Below are 6,000 nucleotides of genomic sequence, written 5' to 3'. Positions count from 1 at the left end.
GATCCCTCGTGCACAGAGGGAGAGGCAATAAAGGCTATTTTGAGGTGGCTCTTGAGAGATTCTTGCATTAGCGTTGAGATGCACTCCCACCTTTCTGTGTTTTCTCCAAGTGCAACTGGGCATTCATCAAAAACAGGAAGTCCCAGCCAAGCAATCTGGCTGCACTCAGGTTTTTTCTTCTTCGTTTTTGTTTTTTTTTTTTTTTTTGTTTGTTTTTTTTTTACTGGTTGCTAGGTAACGAGGGAGTTAAATCTCTCCAACTTTCTCCTATTTTCCTTTTTCTCTCACGTAGCTTGCGTTTAAATAGATCAGCCATTCAGACGAGACACATTATGGACTAATGAGTGAGTAATGGGGAATGTTAAGACTGTAACCTGCAGCACAGCTGATGAACATGGTGCATCATTTAGCAGCTATGGATCTATTTATGATATCTCCCTCTAGAGTTGGGGGGCGTCCCAAACAAAGATAAAAGGAGAGTTAATCGTGGATTTACAAACATCGGTCTTAATTTATCATTTATTCAAATAACTGCCAATGATGCTAAAAGTCTCCTAGATTCATTAATAGAAAGCCATTAACTAACGTGTTCAAAATAGCAGATAAATCCTTTAATATTACGTTTTTAGTTTCAGCCATTGGCTACAAACACAGAAAAATATATTATATTTATCTGCAAAATACACAAGCAGTTGCAATTATGCTGCAACCCGTACGACAAGGACCTCAGGAATATTTATTTAAGCATTATATTGTTATAGTTCAATTTGATTTCAACATTTCGTGGAGAGGTTTTGAACATGATGCTGGTCACAAAAAACTGCACACAAACACACACGCACAACTCAGGAGCTATTTTAAATTAATATTACATTCTGTATTTTTTCAGGAGATTGTGTCATTACAAAGGTACATTGAGACTATCCTTTTGGAACTGCTCAATAATATCCCAGTGTCTACTGGACTCACATTTCCCCACTTTTTCTATACTTCTCTATCTTCTGCAGGTCCATCCATTCATTTCTCATCTTCTCTGAACACTATACTGCCCTCTCATACATTTTAATGGCAGCAGTTTGATCCGGCTGGTCAAAAAAAAAAAAAAAAAAAAAACATTCAGATGTGTCTGCTTGTGCTGAATAAATACATAATTTAGCAACACAAGTCAACGACTGTTCAGTGTTGTGGAAAAGACAAGATAAATATTTCACTCTCTGGAGAGTGGGTAGAATGGGATTTAGTCAGAGATGAGATGCCGAGCTGTGCAGAGCTGCCAATTTCTTTAAGCAGTGTTTCAGATCGCCTACATAGTTTCTTGTTTAAATGCCAGAAACTACTGTTGGATGACTGTTTATTAAAGGTCTCATACCAACAATTTTACCCAGATGCAAGAAAATAGCTTTGCAAAAAATTTCAAACAAGATGGAGCATATGGGAGATGAAGATGGCACCAGTGAATCAACAAACAAGTTGTGTGACCATGCAGGTATCACACAGAGGAGCAACTGTATATTTAAACAACCCGATCATCTATCCAACAAATACTATCTGTTTTTCAGGGTCAAACCAACCAAGACAGCCGTTTAAGACACATTGACAACCGTCAGTCTTCAGTACGCAGTGTAGCAATAATTGCCTTACACATGTGAGCACATGCACAAAGACAAATTGATGCTGTTCATGTTTATTTATAAGACAGAGCCAATCGAGATATGGCTCAGTGGGTCAAACCCTCATCTCCTGCCCATTTCAAGTCTCTGCGTGTCGACATATCAGTGGGATGTAAGTGAAAATGGGCGAGGGCACGCTGTGTCGCTCTGCGTCCTGTCCTCTGATTGCCTTCTTTGTTCAGCTAAAGACTGCCCTCCTGCCCCTTCAATCTGCTCCTCGACTGAAAAATACACTTCAAAGAGGACCCCCTCTTTAATTCACTTCTATTGGCCATTTCCAACACTCTTCTTGCATTTTTTTAAATGAAAGGAAATATGAAAATCTGAAAATTAACCTCAGTCCATGAAAGCATTTTGTCTCTTTCTGTCATGTCGCTGGAGCACCAGGTGAAGAAGCGTGTAGCCGTGCTACAGTCATTAGTATAAAATAGTACAGATGGGTCATAATCACCAGACTTTTGTGTATACAACCACCTCCTTTCCCCGTGGGCACCCGATTCCTCTTGTTGCTATGGATATCATTCAACGCTATAACACAACATCTCATGACAATTAGTAATATATTCTAGTGGACCTGACAAACTCACTGTCTGCCTGTTGGTTTCAGAGACACGGGCATTTTGATTATCTCTTCTTCCATGTCCATTACCTGTACAGAAGAGAAGCTTTGTTTTCAACTAAGCCTCCTGACCTTTCAAGGATTAAGCGAGAAATGTGTAACAAAATGCCATCTACGCAAATAATGCTCACATAAAATGTAGAAATCAATACAAATGAAGTGCAAAGATAAAGTGCTTGACCAGGCTGAAGCTTTTTCTGAGTCATCCTGCGTTGGACTTGTGGCTCTAAAGGAAAGGTAGAGAAGTTGGAGAGTGTGTTGCTGGTCTAGAAGGAATCCTTAATAATACACTAGATGAGCTCTCGCTCTTCTCTGTAGGGCTCTTCTATCCTGAGCAACAGTTCCTAGACTAGACCCCTCTTAGGATGCTTCCCACGGCACCAGGAAAAAAAGGCCTTAATACCCTTACTGAGACTTAATTCCTGAAACTAAAGCGGTGAAGGTGTTTACCTTGCCCTCTTTTCCAATATGTTTGTATGCACAAACCATGCCCAGATTCTTTCTGATGTTGTTAGATCCCCTGCTGCTGCCTAAATGGCTGCTGACTTTGAACTTCAGGTATATTTCCAGCTGACTGTGGTGATCCAGCCTATCACTAAGGTGTTGGGGCGTTATAGAAAAAAGAAAGAGTGGGTGTACTATTCAGGGCATCTTCAGTTAATCTGAGAACTGCTACCTCAACTTTGGTGTACTTGTGCTATGACAACAAAGAGTTTCTGATTCTGATTATGTCTTTCTGCTTGCTTCCTCTTGTTTCCGCATTTTCTTCAAGTTAAGGTATCTACTTTTATCTATTTAGACCAAAATACCATCCAAAATGTATCTACAAATATAATCTAAGACTTTCATTTTCAGTTTGTCGACAAACTGAAAATGCACTTCAAAGTTTAATATTTTTGTGCTTCTTCAACAAGGCCAGTGTCAAATGCTCAGGCACCAGGCAGAGTTGGTTTTCAAAGCAGCTAGTCTCAAAATCTTTCTTGTAAATCTAACATTATGCAGTGGTTTCCAAACAAGAAGATCTGTTTGTTTGTTTGTTTTTTTCTACAGCTACAGACTCTTTGCTTCATGACAGAATTCATGACCCTGAGAGAGCAAGAGAGCTTCTGTAGTTTTTGTTTGCCTTGTCACTCATTTCTAGGTCACTGGGAGGACTGAATGCTTGGTTGAGTTTGAGACGTGCTCAATGAAGGATCTCCACATCACCATTCTTGTGTGTGTGTGTGTGTGTGTGTGTGTGCATTGAAGCAAAGGAACACCATTCCAAATCTAAAAGGCACAAACAGACAGACACACATCTCTCTAAGGCACATCCAACTCCTCAGGTTTCTTGTGTCAGCCTCATCACACATCCCCACACACAGACACACACATCCACCATCAGCCTTTAGTGCAACGACATGTGGTCCTCCTTTACCTGCTGCCGTCGTGTTCAATCCTGGAGCTTTGAACTGATGCTTTGTTAAAGCTACGTGGCTGATGGGAATCCATTTCGCTTCAAAGGTCTTTTTCTCTCTTCCTCCAGGACCGAGTCTGAACCGCAGGTCAGCACATCAGGGTCCGGCCTGAGACACAACACACACACACACACACAGAAAAAAAAAAAAGATCTGTTGGTATTGCATTCTACAGTTTAGACATTGTGCATTGGTGTTGATTACACATTTATATAGATATCAGTTTGGTCTGTGATTTATTCATTTAGTCAGCACTCAATCATTTTCATCTGAGCTTCTCTTTCATCGTACATTCTGCATTGCAAACCTTTTGATTGCTTGGCTATTGATACATGATAGAAAGACAGAATCTTGTTTTCAAAAGCAATACAATTTTTAAAACCTTTTAAAATAGTTTTGAACAACAAACAACATATTTGCATGCATTATTTATTGATCATTGGCTTTGGTTAAAGATGGCTCACTGTCTCTCAATCCTCCAGCAAGACACAATAGCATTTCAATTCTGGCTGCAAGTCCGTTAAATAAGCACAACTTCAGTAAACTATAATGGCTTGTCCCTATACAGAGCAGATATTTGAATGTCTGCTCAACCAGTATTTGATGGATTTTTGTGATGGCAAGAGCATATTTTTCCAAAACGAGATCTCTACTGAATATCAACCCCAAAAACAATGGCAAAAGAAAAGTGATTCTGAGTACACAAGAAGTACAATGAAAGCGAAAGCTATTTGTATTGCTTATTGTTTTTGGTTTCGTGGCCAGATTTGTAAAGCAGGATCGATTCACTAAAATACATTGACTTTTCCTGCTGTGAGAAAAGAAAGTTGGCAGTAGTTCAGATTAAAAAAACGGCCTTCTTGTTCTGAAGTTATAGAAGGTGGGGAGAAATGATGGTGATTGTGCACAGGAGTGCAAATATAGTAATGGCTAAACCAAAACTAATGTGCAAATGGGTTCGTATTTTTTGAATATTTACTGACGAATTTTCACTTAAACATACATAAATAATGGCAAGATAAGAAACTCAGTTTACAAAATAATTTTCTCTATTTTGTGCCTAATTCCAATAATTTTAATTTGACTAAACACTTCAATTCAAACAAGTATACGGGCAAAGTTGTACAAGGTAGAATAAAATACACTGCCCGGTAATGTTCTCTCCTCCTGCAGATTATCCTTGTTTAGCTCGAAGGATAGGCACTATGGAAGCTTTGTCTGGATTTAGTTCCAATTAGGCTGTCCTATTCCAGATTAAGAGATCAGAGGAGAAACATATCCGCAGGTTTTATTTTGAATGCTTTCTAGGTTGTACACAAAGTCTCTCAAACAAAAGAGAAATATTTTGTCCAAGCCTCTTAAAACTTAGTGACAACCAAGTTCGACTTAAATCAGCAGAAATCCTGCTGGTCGTGTCTGTTTGGACCTACATGTGGTCTCAGGTTACCTACACACCGGGTGACCTACCGGTGACACAAAGAACCAAAACAAACCAAAGACTTGTTGGGGGTGAGTGTTTGCTCTTACATTTAGCTACTACACACCAACAGTTAGCCAACTTCAGCAGCAAGCAGATGTTGCTTTCAGTGTTTCTCAGCAGTCACCATTAGAGCAATTTCTCTGGGGAAATCAGTGAATGTATGAACCATTCTTAAAGATAAATAAAGTGTCCTGTGTAGGAGATCACAAAGAGCGAGGTGGTCGTGGTAATATATTCAAAGGTAAGACTTGTCCAGGCTTTCACTCACTGTTAGAAGCATCTTGTCTGCTCCCGCCAACACACTGATGTTTGATTAGTTTCTGCAGCACCCACTGTGCCTCCAACTACAGCTCTGGCAAAGGAAGACGTTCGCCATAAAGACGACATGCATGCATTCATGAAAACATGCTGAGATGGCACAGTAAAAGGTACACGCACATGTACACACAAGCAAGACCCACAGGAGCTAAAATTACAAACACTATCAGACTACACACACTCATCACTGAGAGGTAATTACTTCACTCTACACAGTTATTGTACACTTTGAGCCTTAATATCACATTTCACATTTTGACAAACTGCTATATGTATTGTATAAGGCACCTGAGCTCAGTTATACTCAGAACTGTAGCTTGAATATGAGGATGGAAATTATGTTCAGCCTCCGTAATCATATTGTGTTGCTAGCTCTGAATTCGGCTCATAGCATTCAGCTATTCTATCGGTATTAAATCATTACAGTGTTAGCGTTATTTCTGGCTTATCCTTCAT

The sequence above is a fragment of the Echeneis naucrates genome, chromosome 23, assembly GCF_900963305.1.
Source record: "Echeneis naucrates chromosome 23, fEcheNa1.1, whole genome shotgun sequence".
Lineage (NCBI taxonomy): Eukaryota > Metazoa > Chordata > Actinopteri > Carangiformes > Echeneidae > Echeneis > Echeneis naucrates.
The sequence above is the reverse complement of the archived record's forward strand: the minus strand, read 5'-3'. Positions refer to the sequence as shown.